The sequence below is a fragment of the Rhinopithecus bieti genome, unplaced genomic scaffold (genome assembly GCF_001698545.2).
Source record: "Rhinopithecus bieti isolate Rb0 unplaced genomic scaffold, ASM169854v2 scaffold_21703, whole genome shotgun sequence".
Taxonomy (NCBI): Eukaryota; Metazoa; Chordata; class Mammalia; order Primates; family Cercopithecidae; genus Rhinopithecus; species Rhinopithecus bieti.
In genome coordinates this window covers 3,061,628-3,082,729 of record NW_016812332.1, presented here as the reverse complement: position 1 = coordinate 3,082,729, position 21,102 = coordinate 3,061,628, and the positions used below count along the sequence as shown (strand labels likewise).

The 21,102-nt window shown below is 38.7% G+C and overlaps 1 long non-coding RNA gene across 1 annotated transcript in view; it reads right to left on the bottom strand.

Moving 5' to 3' along the window:
• LOC108544666 (uncharacterized) overlaps window positions 1–21,102 on the bottom strand; it is a 33,495-nt gene that overhangs the window by 1,064 nt on the left and 11,329 nt on the right. Inside the window, exon 2 of the long non-coding RNA XR_001889924.1 lies at window positions 9,577–9,703. This is a non-coding gene — a long non-coding RNA (uncharacterized LOC108544666). The remainder of the gene's footprint in view (window positions 1–9,576; window positions 9,704–21,102) is intronic.

The following is a 21,102-nucleotide window of genomic DNA, read 5'->3' as shown; positions in this document are numbered from 1 at the left end:
GTTACAGAAATCATTTCATGGTTAAAGAGAAAGTACTACAGATTTTGACAGCAACGTACATATAAAATCAACATTTATTTATTTATTTATTTATTTATTTATTTATTTATTTATTTAATTTTTTTGAGACAGAGTCTCGCTCTTTTGCCCAGGCTGGAGTGCAGTGGTGTGATCTCAGCTCACTGCAACCTCTGCCTCCTGGGTTCAAGTGATTCTTCTGCCTCAGGCTCCCAAATAGCTGGGATTATAGGCGTGTGCCACCATGCCTGGCTAATTTTTGTGTTTTTAGTCTAGAAGGGGTTTCACCACGTTGGCCAGGCTGGTCTCGAACTCCTGGCCTCAAGTGATCTACCCACTTCGGCCTCCCAAAATGCTGGGATTATGGGCATGAGCCACGGTGCCCGACCCAAGATTACCATTTAAATCTGTAGACTAAGTAAAGCAGATTGCCTTCCATAATATGGGTGGGCCTATTCAGCTGAAAGCCTGAACAGACCAAAAAAAACTGACCCTCCTCCAAGTAAAAGAGAATTCTCCTGCCTGAGACCTTTTAACTAGGACATGGGCTTTTCCTGGTTCTCCAGCAATGTGCTCCTGTGAACTTAAACTGGGACATCCGCTTTGCAGATTTTAAATTTGCCAGCCTCCATTATCACATGGGTGAATTCCCTATGATAAATCTATCTTTGATCTACCAGTTGATCCATTTATCTATCCATTCATGCATCCTATTGCTTCTGTTTCTTAATACTGTTTAAAAGTAAGCATCTAATAATCTACCAACAAATATTCATCAGGTGTCATTTTAATCCCAGTGCTCTGCTAAACAATGGAAGAAATACTAGAGTAGCATAAATCTATAGTGAATAGATCCCAGAGCTACTTCAATGAATATATGCTGATAAAACTACTTGATTTAAAATCAGTGTTTACTTTATTAATTTATTATTAAAGGAAACTATTAAAACTGTAACTTGGAAGAAAGTAGAAAAATAAATTATAACCCCAATAGCTTAATACAACCACTGTTAGCCCATCTAGTGTATTTTCTTTGAGTAACTTTTTCCTTTGTGGTTTTTGATGCATATAAAATATTAGTTTATAAAATACCATGTTCTCAATTATTTTCTTTAACATTATATCAGCCAGGCGCGGTGGCTCAAGGCCGGGCACAGTGGCTCAAGCTTGTAATCCCAGCACTTTGGGAGGCCGAGATGGGCAGATCACGAGGTCAGGAGATTGAGATCATCCTGGCTAACACGGTGAAACCTCATCTCTACTAAAAAATACAAAAAACTAGCCGGGCGTGGTGGCGGGCGCCTGTAGTCCCAGCCACTCGGGAGGCTGAGGCAGGAGAATGGCATAAACCCGGGAGACAGAGCTTGCAGTGAGCTGAGATCCGGCCACTGCACTCCAGCCTGGGCAACAGAGCGAGACTCCGTCTCATAAACAAGCAAACAAACAAACAAAAAAAACATTGTATCATAGGTTGGATACAGTGGCTCATGCCTATAATCACAACACTTTGGGAGGCTGAGGTGGAAGGATAGCATGAGCCCAGGAAATGGAGGTTACCGTGAGCCAAGATCATGCCACTGCACTCCAGCCTGTCCAGCGAGAATCTGTTCCAAAAAAAAGAAAAAACAACTAAATCCAACCAACCAACCCAAACATTTTATCATAAACATTTCCCCATTTGTTTCATAGTCTTAAGAATTATAATTTTTAATGCCTGTACAATACATAGTCTGCAAACATACAATTTTTATAATCATTTCCTTAGTTTTGGATATTTAGGTTATGCAAATTTTTTCTACTTTTTTTTTTTTTTTTTTAGACAGAGTTTTGCTCTTATCACCCAGGTTGGAGTGCAATGGTGTGATCTCGGCTCACTGCAACCTCTGCCTCCCAGGTTCAAGCTATTCTCCTGCCTCAGCCTCCCAAGTAGCGGGGATTACAGGTACCCACCACCACGCCCAGCTTATTTTTGTATTTTTACTAGAAATGGGGTTCCACCATATTGGCCAGGTTGGTCTCGAACTCCTGACCTCAGGTGATCCACCTGCCTCTGCCTCCCAAAGTGCTAGGATTACAGGCGTCAGCCACTGCATCCAGCCAATTTTTTTCTGTTTTTAAGATCATCAATATAAATATCTTTATTACAGCCTTTTCACAATTTGAATTATTTAAGAATAAATTCCTAGAAGTGATATTATTAAGTCACCAGGTATGAAGTCTATATAGTAAGTCTAAATTGCTTTTCACAAATATTGTACCAATTTGTAAGGCCATTGACTTTGACCATACATTTGCTTACCTAGTATTCATTCTTACCTTCATTAATCAAAGACTTTTTTTTTTTAAGTGGGAATGTGACTTGTTATAAAAACCTCATTTCCTCAGACTCCCTTGCATCTAGGTACTTCCATATGACCGAGATGTGGTCTATGATGGTTACAGGGTTCCACTACCAGACACAGTTTTGTTTTATTATATAAAAGGAACATGCTCTGCTGGCACACACTTTTTCTTCTTTTCCCCTCTTCTTCCTGACTGCAGGTAGAGCAGCCTTCTTGCAACTTTGAGGATGAAAGTTACAAGTTAAGATGGTGGAAAAGGAAGCCAGAAGGACCTTGTGACTTTCTTAAACATCTGCACCAGCTCTGGACTCCTTTCTCTGGAATTCTTGTTACATGAATAAATTAATATGTGTTTGGTTAAGCAACTGTAGTCATATTTCTGCTGCATGAAATCAAAGGAAAACCTAATAGTAACATATATGCATAGTTATTCTCCATAATAATGAATATTGTCACTACAATTAGTGGGGATTGGGCACTGTGTTGGTACTCTTGATTGCAAATAACAAAATACCTAAACTGGTTTAAAGGAAAAAGGGAATTCACTGCTTCATGTACTCAGGGAAGTAGAGGGGTTGAATTCAGGCATTACGAAGTAGCATCAGTAACACTGTTAGGTCTGACCCCTTTCTTCCTTTCCCTTTTTCCTCTCTCTCCCTTTCACTATATCTACTTTGCTTTTCTCTGTGTGTTGATTTCTTCTCTCCTACAAAAAACTGGACTTCTTTCATGCAACTGGAGAAATTGACCATGTTGGTTGAATGTCAGGAGAAAGAAAGAACTTTCCAGTTTTGATGATATCAGTCCTTGGGAAGGACTCCGATTGACCAGGCCTGTGTTATGTGTTCATCCAAGAAGGGAGGGAGAATAGAACAACTGTGATTATCAACCCCACCAAGATCACTCAAATACAGAAAGGGCAAGTCCTCAAAGAGAAAGTGAGGTGTTGACACCATAACAGAGCTGAAAGGCTGAAAGAACCCATCCTCAATAACCATTTTTTACTAATAACATGTTTTTTATTGTTATTTTAATTTACCTTTCTTTGAAGTTGAAGACTTTTTTCTGTTAATTTAATTTAATTTAAAAAATTTGAAAATTCCCTCTCCTAACAATGACAACCAGAATATGCTTATACTTGACAAATTGGGTAGTTGAATAGTCTCTTATTTTGAATATGATCCCAATTTTGGACTTGTAATCTAATATTCTGTAACTGGAAATGCCATGCACAATGGAGAGAAAATATATGTTCTTTATGATGTCTGTGTATGTATGATGTTCTAAAGGTCCTAAATTTAGTGCGAACAGTGGCAATGGTGTAAGACATAAATTTAATCTGTAGGTGTACTTGAATCATGTAATATATTTAGTATGGAGTGATTAAAAATATAGTAGATTCTCCTTCTAGAAGCTAACTAAATTTATTTTATTTTATTTTATTTTATTTTATTTTATTTTTTTTGAGGCGGAGTCTTGCTCTGTCCCCCAGGCTGGAGTGCAGTGGCCGTCTCGGCCTCCCAAAGTGCTGGGATTACAGGCTTGAGCCACCGCGCCCGGCTAAATTGATTTTAATATATTACTTTGTAAGGGATGGGGGCAGTGGCTCACGCCTGTAATCCCAAGCATTTTGGGAGGCTGAAAGCGGGCAGATCACCTGAGGTCAGGAGTTGGAGACCAGCCTGGCCAACACAGTGAAACCCTGTTTCTACTAAAAATACAAAAATTAGCCAGGTGTGGTGGTGGATGCCTGTAATCCCAGCTACTCAGGAAGCTGAGGCAGGAGAATCGCTTGAACTGGGAAGGTGGAAGTTGCAGTGAGTTGAGAACATGTCATTACACTCCAGCCTGGGCGACACAGGGAGACTCTGTATCAGAAAAAAAAAAGGAAAAAGAAAAAAATATATATATTACTTTGGGAGAAAGTTTCTTTAAGTATATTACACTGGTATATTGGCATTATCGATTTTTCCCAAAGACTGAATTCAAAATGAGATTCAAAATCATATTTAGGATTTAAGCTTTAGACTAAGGTGTAAAAGTAAGACAAGTTGCTTTTTTCTCCCATCTAAAGTAGTCTAGAGGATCTTTTGGTAAATAATATGAATATTTTATTAAATATTTTAAAATTTACTACATATTCATTCATTTGGTGCTCATGGCCATTATTTCATATGTAGTTATGGTGCACATGGGATCTTATGATTTTGGAGAGAGGGGGGGTGGGCTTTTGATTCTTCCTTTTTTTTTTTTTTTTTTTTTTGAGACGGAGTCTCGCTCTGTCGCCCAGGCTGGAGTACAGTGGCGGGGGCTCAGCTCACTGCAAGCTCCGCCTCCCGGGTTTATGCCATTCTCCTGCCTCAGCCTCCCAAGTAGCTGGGACTACAGGCGCCCGCCACCTCGCCCGGCTCGGTTTTTTGTATTTTTTAGTAGAGACGGGGTTTCACCGTGTTAGCCAGGATGGTCTCGATCTCCTGACCTCGTGATCCGCCCGTCTCGGCCTCCCAAAGTGCTGGGATTACAGGCTTGAGCCACCGCGCCCTGCGATTCTCTCATTCTTTACTTCTAGCTTTGGTGTAAGGGTAGTTCTAGGGTATTGCATGAGGCAAATGGGTGAGAAATCGAGTCATCATTATGCTTAGCTTTGCCTACATCATTCCAACAAACTGAATTTAAATGCCCTTTGAGAGTGGGAAGATTGAGACCTAAAAAAGTGAGGTATTGATCATACCATGTACCCCATATATTAAATTGGCTAAATTTCCCTTTTCCTTTCAGAAAAGGGGCAGGTGATGGAAGTAAATGTGTATCTTTTCTCCGCCCTCATATCTTCTTCTGTGTCTGGCTGCTCCAGACCAACTGCCACCTGCAGTTATCACACCCTGATGTGCTACTGGTTGCTGAGAAAGAGGCTTTTAAAAAATTATCTTAGAGTATAAATAAAATAGCAGGTCAAAACTGCCTGAGACATACTGGTCTGTGGATAAATACTAACTACACCTGGATTTACATAATAGAAGCTTGTTCAGGGTAGTTTGCAAACTTACCATTTAGGCAACTGCATTTTATATGGAGCCCAGAGGAAATGACATTTACCTTTCAACAGATACTTGGAGTCCTAGTTAGGGGCTATATGCAGCTGAAAACATCCTGATAGCCATGCGATTTCATGCTTCTGTACCTTGCTTATGTTTTTCTCACCTGCCTGGAATTCTGTATTTTGTTTTTTGGGACTTACCATGAGTTTATGTTCTCTTGGAAGTGCTTTCTGGCCATTCTCATTTCGGCATGACCTAGGTGCACTTTGTTTATACTCTCAGAGCATCTTGTGCATAATCATATACTTGATTTTCCTACCCACCTATCCCAGTGTAATTTCAGGGCAGGCTGCAACCATGTTTTATTTATCTTTGAAACATTATGGCATAACAAAATACTAGGATCAGTGGGTACTCAGTGTCTGTTGAAAGGAAGAAGCAGTTGAATTTTATCTATGGAGTCTTCTCATCTCCCTGCTTGTTTTCCTTCTCCTTTGTCTCACCACTTTTATGCCTTCATTCATTCTCCTTCTGACTTGCTGATGGTTTCTATTTCCTGCTCTTGTCTGAGCTTGGAAATAAGTTTATTTACATCATAAATTACAAACCACTAGAGTGAGAAAAGTGTTGATCATCCATTCAAAAGTGTTGAATCCTTCAATAATTAGCAGAGTGCTTTTCACACATAGGGGTTGATATGGTTTGTCTGTGTCCCCACCCAAATCTTATTTGGAATTCCCACATGTTGTGGGAGGGACCCAGTGGGAGGTAATTGAATCATGGGGGCAGGTCTTTCCCATGTTGTTCTCATGATAGTGAATAAGTCTTATGAGATCTGATGGCTTTATAAGGCAGAGTTTCCCCGCACAAGCTCTCTCTTTGCCTGCTGCCATCCACTCACTCCTCCTTGTCTTTTGCCATGATTGTGTGGCTTCCCTAGACTTGTGGAACTGTAAGTCTAATAAACCCTTTTTCCTGTATAAATTACCCAGTCTTGGGTATGTCTTTATCAGCAGCATGAAAATTAACTAATACAGGGGTTTATTTAGATTTTAAAATATATTGCTTTTTTTTTTTTTTTGAGACGGAGTCTTACTCTGTCACCCAGGCTGGAGTGCAGTGGCACAATCTCTGCTCACTGCAACCTCCGCCACCTGGGTTCAAGCAATTCTCCTGCCTCAGCCTCCCAAGTAGAGTAGCTGCGTCTACAGGCGTGTGCCACCATGCCTGGCTAATTTTTGTATTTTTAGTAGAGATGGGGTTTCACCATGTTGGCCAGGCTTGTCTCAAACTCCTGACCTCAAATGATCTGCCTGCCTTGGCCTTCCAAATTGTTGGGATTACAGGCATGAGCCACAGTGCCCGGCAATATATTGCTTCTATCTAGTCATAAAAGTAATACATATTCACTGTAGAGAATTTTTAAAAATACAGAATGTCATCAACCATAAAAAATCACTTATATATCACCTATAGATAACCATTACCAATATTTCAGTACATTGATATGTATACTCTTTTATTCCCCCCACAGGCATAAGCCAACATGTATGGCCAATGTATATATGCTTTTATTTATTTTTCTCAGCACAAATACAATGATACATTGACACATATAACAGTTCTTTTCCATGCATATATACTCTTTTCCTTTTTGCAAAATTGGGATCATACTGTATAAAATCTTTTATCCTACTTTTTGTATTTAACACTGTATCATGAACTTTTATCATTATGTAAGTATTCTTTTAAAATGTCATTTATGTAATGCTTTTCTTATTTATGGATATTTAGATCATTTCCAGTTTTCCTTTTATAAAACATGTCTGTGATAAAAATTCTGTGCACAAATGATTTCTTTAAGATAAATTCCTAGAATTATTTGACCACTCTGTGTGAATATTTTAAGGTCTTTTAATTCAATAAACCAAAAACAACTATCCAGAAATATTGATTATCACTTTTCCAATTCATCCACCACTTAGGCATGTATATATATATACTATATATATTATATATATATATATTTTTTTTTTTTTTTTTTTTTTTTTTTTTTTTTGAGAAAAAAAGTATTATATTTTTTTGAGATGGAGTTTCACTCTTGTTGCCCAGACTGGAGTGCAATGGTGTGATCTTGAGCTCACTGCAACCTTTGTCTCCTGGGTTCAAGCAATTCTCCTGCCTCAGCCTCCTGAGTAGCCAGGATTACAGACGCCCTCCACCACACCTGGCTAATTTTGGTATTTTTAGTAGAGAGGGGGTTTCACCATTTTAACCAGGCTGGTCTTAAACTTCTGAGGTAATCTGCCTGCCTCAACCTCCCAAAGTGCGGGGATTACAGGCGTGAGCCACCGAACCTGGCCAGCAAATATTTATGAATCCTTTACTATGTGTTTGACACTAGGAGCTAGGATTATAATGGGTAACAATATACTCAAGGTCCTTGTCCTCAAATAACTGACATTCTACCGAGGAAGACAGACAATAAACAAATAAGTGACAACATAAAAGAATAATAGATTTTTGTTGCTGCTCTGAAGGAAGCTCTAGTAGAGTAGTACTGTATTTTGGTTAAGGTCGTGAGAGAGGGCTTTTCTAACAGAGTTAATTTAACCTGAAATATGAACACCAGCTGTGGAAGTGGAGAGGATCATCTGCTGTGAAGGGCAAAATGGCAGGAAATGAGGTCGAGAGGTCTATGTGGATGCCAAAGGTCCAAATCATGGTCCTGTGTTAGGTGATAGGGAGCTACTAAACAAACCAATCATGGCAATGTGTTTATAGGCATCAGCAGGTAGACACTTGATCAGTTTTGGTGAATGTCTGCATTTTAACAGGCATCTCTAGAAATACTCTCCTTAACTCTAAGTAATGCCCCCACTGGTGGAATTTTGGGCATCACAGTTGGCGGACATTTCACTACCTCTTAGGTCACATTTTATATGGGGGTGGCCTGCATTTCCTACATTCGAGGGTTTCTTCTCAGGTTATGTCCCCTTCCATCAATGCCCACGAGTCTACACAGATATTCTGGACACAGCAGCAATACAAGGATCATGGTTCATTTTCTTGCCTTCTCAATTAAGGTTAATAAACCTGTTTAGCCATGATTTTCTTGGATTGATTTTATATCTCCATAGCAGTTAACTCTGTTAGGAATTAGTTAAGATGAATTTTTAAATATTTAATCAAAATACGCTTGCCACATTTGCATTCTGTCTGTATTTCTAATATACATATACTAGGTTATATATACGTTATATATTATAATAATTATATTGTTTAATATTGCATATTACATGTAATTATATATTATGTAGAGAGATAACATATGTAGAGATAATATATATGGACAATGAAAATAATCTTTTGTATAGAGAATTAAGAAGAAATTAATTTCCAAAAAGCTTTGTAGTAATATCTGAGATACATATTGACATTCAACAGCAGGAGCTGTTTCTGAATCTAAATTCTTGGCTTTGATTAGTTTGTGTTTATATTAGGAGTCAGGATCTGTATTCAGCTTTCAGATTTATTTTTGAGTATTTTGTGCGTTGATATTTAGCTGAACACATTCAGATTTATACATATTTAAACATGAAAAGCTTTTTATTTTGGTGGTATAGATTTTACTTATTTTTTCCCATCCAAAAGAAAATGATCCTCTATTAGAATTCAGATTTTTTCAAGACCATTCTGAAATCAAACATGATTATAGTGAGGAAAGAATTCTTTCAATTCTTTGTCTAAGAAAGCATGTCTGTACCATACTATTCTGATTGTTCTTTTGAAAAGACATATTATTTTAAGCAATCAAAACACAATTTGTCATGTATAACATAAAATGAAATCAATAAGTATCTATTGAGTGTCTACAGTGTACCAAGACCTGAGTAGTCACTGTGAGAGCAATTGATAAGTATAGTATGTAATCCCTGCCCTATAATTGCTTACAGCCTAACAGGGCAGACAAAACATAAGGATGGGGGGAGCCCTAGGACACTGACATCTATAGCGCACCTGCTGTGGCCTAGGAATTGTGCTAGGTACTTCCACATAAGTTATCTCATGCATTGCTGAGCTCAGCATCATCCCCTAAAGTTTTCAGTATTCTCCTTCCCACTTTATCCAGTCATCCACCCTTCAGGTCATCCTTAGTCCTTGCCACCCTAACTTACCTCCCACATCCAATCAAGATGAATTTCCATTCCTGGATCTTTCCAGTGGTCTTTTGACTGGTCTCATTGCCTCTATTCTCTTCCCTTAGCAGCTCATCCTTCTTCCATATTGTGGACAAAGTGAACTCTCAAAAATAAAAATATGATTACATTAATTAACAATTCTTTTGGGGTGCAAACAACATAACTCATTTAAGCAAATGTGATCATTTATTATTATGACTGCAGCAGTGATTCTCGGGGTCCCAAGAACAGGATGCAGCTGGGTTGGATGAACAGAATGGACTGAGACTGCAGTCCTTCCTTTCTAACTCTTGTCTTTGCTCTTCTTTAAATGTTTACTTTATTTCTTACTACAGATCAACTTTTTCTTACTTCTGGTCTATGTGGCAGAATATGACAGCCAGACTGAGCCTGGACTTGATCAGTCCCTGTTCTAAATTCCTCAGGGGAAGGCCTCATTTGACGAGCTTGGGTCGGGTGTCACCTCCGGGTCAATTCCCAATGGCAGTCAATGGCAATCACAGTTACCTTGAAGGAAAAAGCAACTGAAACATTGTTATTGAAAGATAGAAAGGGCCGGGCGCGGTGGCTCAAGCCTGTAATCCCAGCACTTTGGGAGGCCGAGACGGGCGGATCACGAGGTCAGGAGATCGAGACCATCCTGGCTAACACCGTGAAACCCCGTCTCTACTAAAAAAATACAAAAAACTAGCCGGGCGAGGTGGCGGGCGCCTGTAGTCCCAGCTTCTCGGGAGGCTGAGGCAGGAGAATGGCATAAACGCGGGAGGCGGAGCTTGCAGTGAGCTGAGATCCGGCCACTGCACTCCAGCCTGGGCGACAGAGCAAGACTCCGTCTCAACAAAAAAAAAAAAAAAAAAAAAAAAAAAGAAGGAGCAGTTCTCAGGAAGTGTTGTTAGGCAGATAAATCAGTAGGCATTTCTTGGAGAGGCTGAGCATTTGAGTTGACTGGAATATATGATTGAGTTAGAGGTAAAAATAAATAAGGTTGCAGGGATGATAGTTTGGAACTAAATTTTCAAGAATCGTTATGTAAAGCTAAGAATTTGAAGTTTATAGATATTTGGAAGTTATTGCAGTTCTTAAAGAGAGTAACATGATGAAGCACTATTTAGGATAATTTGGAGGCAAAGTAAATAGATTAGAATTGAGAGACCCTGGAGCAGAGCCCATCTAAGAAGAAATTACAAGAGTCAGATATAAGAGCACTGGAAAAATGAGTAAAAATATTAGGAAAGACAGGATTACTTGGACATTGTGTTAGGTTTTTTGTCTTGTTTTTTGTTTTGTTTTTGTTTTTTTGAGACAGGGTCTTGACCTGTTGTCCATGCTGAAGTGCAGTGGTATGATCATGGCTTGCTGCAGCCTTGAAATCCTGGGCTCAAGTGATTCTCTTGCCTCAGCCTCCCCAGTAGGTGGAATTGCAGGCACGCACCACCACACCCGGCTAATGGTAAAAGTTTTCTTTTGTAGAGACAGGATCTTGCTATGTTGACCAGTCTGGCTTCAAACTCCTGGCCTCAAGTGATTCTTCTGCCTTGGCCTCCCAAAGTGCTCGAGTGGTGGGATTACAGGTGTGAGCTACCACACCTGGCTGACTTGTGTTTTTCAATCTATGTGAAATTTTTGTGACTACCATACTGCTATGGGATACAACACAAAACAGACCATATATTTCACAGTTCATAAGGCTGAACCAGTGTAGTTCGAACAATGCTATCATGCTTCTTAGATTTTCAAATTTTCTGTCCTTTGGGAAATAACAGCCATGGTTTTTTTTTTCCCTGTCTCCCACCATCCCCACCCCGCCATATCATATATTGGGAATATATTATTAGAAATAAGAAGGAAGCTACAAAATTCTGGGGGCTGGTTAGGCAAAGGGGCAGGGAGAATGACAAAACCATGACTGATTGTTTTCTATTCAAGAGTGGTGTTCCTGTAACAAGGATAAAGCTAATATCATTAACTGTGAGTATTGGTGAGTCATTTTTAAGGAAGCTCTGTCAAGTTTTTATAGCAATTTCTGTGTAAAGTTTATTTTAACATTTATCACTGCATTTTACTTATCTGTCCATGTGGCCACTCAGCATTGGGCTGTCAGCTTCTCTAGGGCAGAGACTCTTGTTTATTAATTTTTATATCCATGGTGCTTAGCACAATGCTTGACTTGCTGTAGGTGCCCAACAAATGCTGAATATCCACCATTTGATTATAGGCTTTTGAAGGTAGGGTCTATGCTTCTCCATATACCTTCTAAAGCATTTGGAAGGGATAATTGAACAAAAATTATTAATATATGAGTTCCCAGCCTTTCCCCTGTCTTGGTTCTTTTGATTTTATGCTAAGAATCAAGAGCAAAAGTGTAAGAGAAGAACAGGAGGGCTACGTTTGGGTGAAGAGTTTTCTGGGGGCTTGTATAGAAGAAGTGAGGGACTACTGGGGATGTGGGAGGACAGTGGATGGGAGAGCATAGAAGGGGATTTTAAGAAGTGTTGATGTGAACTGTGTGCTTTCTTGTTGGTGTTCGAACAGCACAAGTAAAGGACTTGCTTTACTTTTGAATTCCTGCTTGTTCTTGGACTGTATGCCTTTGATGATGCCATTCTGGGATAGAACTATTAGGGTCCCAGGTACATGAGCTTTATATTTATTTGGTAAATATCTGTGAAAGGAAGGAGAAGAAAACAGAGCTAAAGAGAGAAAACTATGAGGGCTGGATGAAGGAAGAAAGAAATGAAGGGAGTACATTAATGTCAGATATCATAGAGGAGATATGTGAATCTAAACTGTATACGTCGATTTCCACTTAGAAACCAATATGGTTCGTCTGAATTATTATTAATTTTCTCTGAAACTGGTGAGATTTCTAATTAGATATAAGGGACTGGGTGAGTTTCAAGTGAGAATAAAAAGCACTGGGACAAGCTCATTTTGCATTAAGAAATTCAGCTGATCTTTTATTACAGATAAAATGAACACTGAATAGTAATTTTCATTAAAGAATGAAAGCATCTAATTACTTAGAAATACCTCAATTATTAGTTTTCAAAATGTATTTTATAGTAGAGATCAATACTTTTGTCCAAGGAAATTACCCCTTAAAATCCAGTATTTTATATAGAAACATCATTCCTGGGATAAATGTGAAACTTTTTTTTTCTAAATAATATATATGGATGTTGAGACTAATGTATTATGCGATATTGGAAATATCTTCACAAACTTTAAAATAGAACATAAAAAATTTTCAAAGGGCAAATGAAATACAATAAATTTTAGGAATGAATCTGTTTTTAAGGTCATGTATAACTACGATTATTACATAACATAATTCTGAATAAATAAATAGTGTGCGCATGGACAAGCTAGAAGTTTATTTTAAGCATTTCTTGAGGCCTTTTCACATTTAAAAAAGTCAGGCTATTGATTATAGAATCATAGCATTTTAGAACAGAAAAGGGCCTTGGAGATGACCTTGTTCAACCCTTTCATTTTACAGATGACTGAAGTGTGTTATTTGGGTAGCAGCGAACTAAAAAGTCTTCAACGATGGTTCTCTATTGTGATAACAACCACTCTGGCCTAACTATTCCTTCACCAGATCACTGCAACACAACTGCAGAAACACAGAAAGAACAAAAGCAACAACATCAAGCCTCCGGTTTGCTGGAATTCATTAATGATATACCTTCCTGCTGAGCTAACAAAACCTTGAACCAGCAAGCAGTTGTCTTTTTAAATTGAGCTTGCCAACTGTGTTATTATGGTGGATTTGAGACACTAGGTGACTCCACTTGAGCAGTTGTGGTGGCCAGGGAAGAATTATTCTTATCCTCATGAAACGTAGCCCAAACAATCATTACCAGTTGGTTCTAGGGAACTGCTTTTAGTGAGACTATTGTTGTCAGTATTGTTGAGTTGGGGTAAAAAGAAATAAGGTTGCAGGGATGATAGTTTGAGGCCAAATTTTCAAGAATCTTACCTGACACTAAAGATTTTGAAGATTGTCCTAAAGACATTTGGGAGTTATTGCAGTTTTTAAAAAGGAGTAATATGATAAAACACTATTTAGAATAATTCATTTGGAGATGAAGTAGACGGATTAGAATTGGGAGACTCAGGGAGGATAGAATATACAACAGAACAGGCAGGTGTGCCCTATTGAGTCATCTATACAGTTAGAAAGGTAAGACATGTTCATCTCATAAAACAAATGAGTGGGACGGGCGCAGTGGCTCACACCTGTAATCTCAGCACTTTGGGAGGCAGAGGTGGGTGGATCACCGGAGGTTGGGAGTTCAAGACCACCCTGGCCAACATGGTGAAACCCCATCTCTACTAAAAATACAAAAATTAGCTAGGCATGGTGGCAGGCTCCTGTAATCCCAGCTACTCAGTAGGCTGAGGCAGGAGTATCGCTTGAACTCGGAAGACTGGGGTTTCTGTGAGCAGAGATCATGCCACTGTACTCCAGCCTGTGTGACAGAGTGAGACTGTCTCAAAAAGCAAGCAAACAAAAACCAAATGAGTGAAGATAGTTCTATGAGCAAAGCAACTTTTAAATATCTGCTAAAGTGTGATTTCCCTTGTGAATTTTCTTACGTCCCTGTATTAGTCAGTCCTCGCATTGCTATAAAGAAATGCTGGAGACTGGGTAATTTATAAGAAAAGTTATTTAAATGGCTCATGGTTCTGCAGGCTATAGAGGAAGCATGGTGGCGTCTGCTTATGGGGAGGCCTCATGAAGCTTCCAATCACGGTGGAAGGCAAAGGGGAGCAGTTATGTCACGTGGTGAAAGCAGGAACAAGGGAATGAGGTGGGAGATGCTATACACATTTAAACAACCAGATCTCATGAGAACTCACTCACCATGATGAGGACAGTATCAAGCGGGATGGTGCTAAACCATTCATGAGAAATCTGCTCTTATGATCCAGTCACCTCCCACCAGGCCCCACGTTCAACACTGGAGATTACATTTTAATGTGAAATTTGGGTGGGGACACACATACAAGCTATATCAGCCCTCTTCCCGACTCCTCCACTGTAATTAATCAGGCAATGTTGCAATGATTAGTCTACATGTCTTTGGTTCTTTGAAGGTAGGGATAGTCTTATTCCTCTTTGTGTATCTACCACACCATAAATATTACATAGATTGTTCTGAATTGAATATATTGTTATTGTTTGGTCTTGTAGGTCCTCATCATCAATCTCTAAATGAAGTTGCTTGAAGCAACTCTTGAAACCACAATAATAAGATAAACATTTAAAGGTGCCTTTAATGTTCAAGGAATTGTGAAAGACACAAAGTTGAATATGACATGGTACCTGCTTTGGAGAGGCTCATACCTAAAGAAGTGTATTGGTTTGCTAGGGCTGCTGTAACAAAATGCCACAGACTGGGTGGCTTAAATGACCACACAGAAATTTATTTCATCACGGTTCTGGAGGCTGGAAGTCCAAGATCAAGGTGCTAGCAGGGTTGGTTTCTTCTGAGGGCTCTCTTCCTGGCTTGCAGGTGGCCACCTTCCCACTGCATCCTCGTGTGACCTTTCCTCTATGCATATGCCTCCCCATTACCTCCTTGTATGTCCAGATTTCCTCTTCTTATAAGAAGCAGTAAGATTGAATTAGGGCCCACCCTAGTGGCTTCATTTTAACTTAATCACATCTTCAAAGGCTCTATCTCCAATTGCAGTCACATCCTGAGTTTCTGGGGGTTAGGGCTTAAATGTATGAATTTGTTGGGGGTACACAATTGAGCTTATAAAAGGAAGGAAACTATAATAAATAGTTTAATACCAATCAGCTTTGATGGGAGGCATCTGGGAAATAAATAGTCCAGAACAGTAAACTTTGCAGTGGAAACTGGAGATGGAAATTTGAGACTTTAATGGAATTTAATAATCAAGGCATTCTCTTGAAGTCATTTTACAAAAATCAGTATAAATTTTCAAATATCTTATTTGGAAAGCCACTGTGAAACTGGTCCAGATGGTCTGACATGAACTATACTCATTTATAGTCTTTTAAGATAAAATATCCTCCATGGGTATACAGTGTAGCAGTTTACTGGCACTGATTTTGGAATTAGACAGTTCCGGTTTGAGCCATTGGTTCTAACAGGTCCCAGTCTCTGTTGTTTATCCTCAGGCAAATGGCTTATTCTCACTAAGTTTCTTTCCTTGTCTGTAAAATACTAGTTCCTATTTCATAGGGTGGTTATGAGGATTACATTAATTAACATACAGGTTTTGTTCATAGTAAATGGCCAATAAAAGGTAGCTCTGTTCACAGGTTGTTAGTGGCTTGAATTCCTCAGATAGATTCTTTATTAAACATAATTATTCTTTCTGCTCACCCCTGAAGCTTAACCCAGTTTTTCATACAGTATTATTTATTTATTTATTTTAGAGACAGAACCTCTCTCTGTTGACCAGGCTGGAGTGCAGTGGGGCCACTGTACTCAGTGCAGCCTTGAATTCCTGGGCTAAAGCAATCCTCTCATCTCAACCTCCTGAAATGCTGGGATTACAGGCATGAACCACTGTGCGTGGCCTCCAGTGCTATTTTATTAATCTTAAGAGATGTATCTGTGACAGTTGTAATTTGAGAACCTTAGGTAGAGATAGTATAACATAAATTCAAAGCATTACTAGAGATTATGGTAAATTTTAATGGTTCTCATGAAAATGATAAGGATTTCTTTATCAATCTGAGAGAAATTCTGTTATGAAGGTATTATAGCATTAACCACTCCATACTGTACTGTACTGTGTATAGTTTTGCCTCCTTGGTTAGACTGTGAATTCTTAGAGAAAAGAAAATATGCCATGTTTATCTTTGCACTGTGATGCAATGATGGTGTAGTGGTTAAGAGCATGGTCTTTGGAGCCAGCCTTTTAGGTTGATATCCTGGTCTATATCCAGACTTTTGGGATTCATACTTCACTTGTTTGTGTGTCCTTGGGCAAGATACTTAACAACTTGAGAACTCACTAACCTGTGAAGTAGAAATAGTAATGATGTCTACATACTTCATAAAAATTTTTATGAGGATTAAATGAACAAGCATATGTAAAGCACTTGAAATAGTACTTGATACGTAGCAAGCATTCAGTAGGTTTTCACCTCATTAGTATAGCACATAGCTTAGCTGTGCTTAATAAACATGTGTTAAGTGAATGAGTAACACTGATTCTGAGTTGTAAAAAGTTGGTGGCTCAGTGCTAGCTGGCATTCAACAGCTAAGCATGCAACCAAAATTGTACAATGAAGGACCACTGTCAGGGAACAGTGGCTTATAATAATAGTGTGCTAGCAAAACCTGGAAGTAAGTTTCTGGTAACTTTGTAGAATGTGTGCTAATGCTGATAAGTCCAACACTGTGCTACACCTTTTCCAGCAAATAATGAATACTTTTTGAGGGGGAAAAATCCCTGGGAAAATAAAATAGCTTCAGGAAGCCATGAAACTCTTGCTTTATTTTTGTCTTGGCACAGAAGGTGGGGCGCATACCTTGTTCTGAACTGAAGAAAGTGTGGTGAAATTTTTATTTCATATTTCTCTTTTGTCTTTGGTATAGCAGAGTCTTCTGGTGCCCATGCAATACTCCTTTTCCCTTTTTCCTTGCCAACAGTGCTAATTTTATATTCACCCCTCACCTTCCTGTTACAGATAAATCCTGATTTGTCTAAGTCAATTGTGGACATAGACACAACTCCCAACACACACAGACACACACACACACACGAGCACATGCATGCACGCATGCACGTGAGTCTGATTTAGGAAGGAGCATAAGACACAATTCTGGCCAAAGAGAAATGAGGGGAAATCTGTGATGAGGGCTTCTGGAAAAGGTTTTCTTACTCTTACAAAGAGACACGCAGGAAGAGGCAACCTCATTTTCTGCTGCACATTGCCATGTCAGGATGAAACGTTTGGAATTGTGACAACATCTTGTAAGTATGAGGGGGAGCTAGCTAACAAAATGTAAACAAATTTTCTCTTTAGCATCAATGCGATTTAATCTATGACAGAAATTTAAGCTTAGGTGTGAAATGACTTTCTCTCCATCTCCTATGAAGTTTATGGTTATCTCGTCATTACATTGTAGATTTCTACACTTTCCATCTAGAGCATTCAAATATGTTGACAATTTTTAGAGTTACAAATATATACTGTTGCTTACTTTATATCTATGATTTTTGATCCCTGTTTCCAGAAACATCTTCAGTCAATCTCTTATTTTTTATAACAGTTTTGTCAAAATCTAATTCACATACTATGCAATTCGTCAATTTAAACTGTATGGTTTTTAGTATATTCAGAGTTAAGCATTCACCACCACAATCACATTTAGAATATTTTCATCACCCCCCAAAGAAACTTGGTAACCATTAGCAGTCATTCCTCATTTATACCCACTCCCTCTAGTCTTAGGCAGCCACTAATTTACTTTCCGTCTCTATGGATTTGCTTATTCTGGACATTTCATTTAAATGGAATCCTGTATGGTCTTTTATGACTGGCTTCTTTCACTTGGCATATGAAAGGTTCATCCATGTTGCAGCATGTATCAATATACCATGTCTTTTCTTGCTGAATAATATTATATTGTATGGATATGCCATATTTTACTTATCCATTTCATCAGCTAATGGACATTTGAGTTGTTTTCATTTTTTGGCTATTATGAATAGTGCTGCCACTCATGTACTTGTACATTTTTTTGATTTTTTTTGAGACAGAGTCTCTCTCTGTTGCCAGGCTGGAGTGCAGTGGCATGATCTCGGCTCACTGCAACCTCCGCCTTCTGGGTTCAAGTGATTCTCCTGCCTTAGCCTCCCACGTAGCTGGGACTACAGGTACACGCCACCACACCCAGCTAAGTTTTGTATTTTTACTAGAGACAGGGTTTCACCATGTTGGCCAGGATGATCTCCATCTCTTGACCTCGTGATCCACCCTCCTCGGCCTCCCAAAGTGCTGGATTATAGGTGTGAGCTGCCGTGCCCAGCCACTTGTATATATTTATGTACACATTTTTTGTGTGGTCATATGTTTTCACTTCTCTTGGGTGTATATTCAGGAGTGAAATTGCTGGGTCACATAGTAACTCTATGTTTAACCTTTTGAGAAACTATCAGATACTCTTTAAAGTGGCTGCACCATTTTTTATTTCCATCAGCAGAATATAAGGGAACCATTTCTCTACGTTCTCCCCAATACTCATCATCTTTCTTTTGGATTATAGCCACCTTAGTGGTATCTTAACGTAGTTTTGATTTGCATTCTTCTGATGGCTAATGATGTTGAGCATGTTTAATGTGCTTATTGGCCATTTGTGTATCTTCTTTGGAAAACTTTCTATTCATATTTTTTTTAATTAATAAACTTTATTTTTAGAGCAGTTTATTTAGGTTTATCGAACACATGAGCAGAAAGTACAGAATTCTGCTATACTCCCTTACCACTCCCCCCAATCCACACACAGTTTCCTCTATTATTATTATTATTATTATTATTATTATTATTATTATTTTGAGACGGAGTTACACTCTTGTTGCCCAGGCTGGAGTGCAATGGTGCAATCTGGGCTTACCGCAACCTCCGCCTCCCAGGTACAAGCAATTCTTCTGTCTCAGCTTCCCTAGTAGCTGGGATTACAGTCATGTGCCACCACGCCTGACTAATTTTGTGTTTTTAGTAGAGATGGGGTTTCTCCATGTTGGTCAGGCTGGTCTCGAACTCCCGACCTCAGGTGATCCGCCCGTCTCAGCCTCCCAAAGTGCTGGGATTAAAGGCATGAGCCACCGCGTCCGGCCAGTTTCCTCTATTATTAACATCTCAAATTAGTCTGATACATTTGTTATAATTGATGAGCCAATGTTGATACATTATTATTACCTAAAATCCATAGTTTACGTTAGGGTTCACTCTACATTGTACATTCTGTGGGTTTTGACAAATTTATAATGACATGCAGTCACCATTACAGTATCATACAGAGTCGTTTCCCTGCCCAAAATATCCCCTGTGTTCCACATATCCATCCTTCCCACTTCCCCTTTCCCCAAAACCCTGGCAGCCATTAATCTTTTACTGTCTCCATAGTTTTGCCTTTTACAGAATGTCATGAAGTTGAAATTGTATAGTATATACTCTTTTCAAATTGGCTTCTTTCACTTAAATATGGATTTATGGTTCCTCAATGTCTTTATGACTTGATAGCTCATTTCTCTTTATCGTTGAATAATATTTTATTGTATGGATGTGCCACAGTTTATTTATCCATTCATCTATTGGATGGCATTTTGGTTGCTTTTGAGTTTTGGCATTTATGAATAAGTGACTCTAAACACTTGTGGGCAGGGTTTTGTGTGTAGATACATTTTTACTTCATTTGGGTAAATGAATGCAGTTGCTGGGTTATATGGCAAGAGTGTGTTTAGTTTTGTAAGAAACTGCCAAACTGCCTTCCAGAGTGGCAGTACTATTGTATATTCTCACCAGCAATGAATGAGAGTTCTTTTTGCTGCTTTTGTCTATTTTTAAATTGTGTTATCTGTCTTTTTCATATTGACTTGTAAGAGTCCTTTGTATATTCTAGATATAAGTCCCTCATCGGGTGTATGATTTGCAGAATTTCTCCGCGTCCTGTGGGTTGTGTTTATTTTCTTGTTGATGTCCTTCGAAGAACAAATCAAAATTTTCATAAAGTCAGTTTATGTCTTTTTTTTCTTTTGTTACTAGTTCTCTTAGTGTCTTGTCTAAAAAGCCTTTGCCAAACCGAAGGTCATGATTCATTCCTACGTATTCTTCAAAGAGTTTTATAGTTTTAGCTCTTTTATCCGTTTAAAATTAACTTTTATATGTGATGTAAGTTTGGAGTCCAGCTACACTTTTCTGTATAGGGATAACCCTACTGTCCCAGCACCATTTGTTGGAAAGAGTACTCTTTCCCCCATTGAATTGGCACTCTTATGGAAATTAACTGGCCATAAAATGAAGGCTAATTTTGGGCTCTCAATTCTGTTTTATTGATCTGCATTTGTATCCTCATGCCAGTACTACACTATCTTGATTACCATAGCTGTGAAAGAAAATTTGAAAATAGGAAGTGTGAGTCCTCCAACTTTGTTCTTTTCTTCAAGATTGTTTTGTCTATTTTGGGTCCCTTGTCTTTGCATATGAATTTTAGGATTGGTTTATTTATTTCTTTTCTTTTTTTTTTTTGGCCAATGGTATGTATTTACTATTATTATTCTTATTTTATACTTTAAGTTCTAGGGTACATGTACACAACGTGCAGGTTTGTTACATATGTATACATGTGCCATGTTAGTGTGCTACACCCATTAACTCATCATTTACATTAGGCATATCTCCTAATGGTATACCTTCCCCCTCCCCCCCACCCCACGACAGGCCCCGATGTGTGATGTTCCCCTCCCTGTGTCCAAGTGTTCTCATTGTTCATTTCCCACCTATGG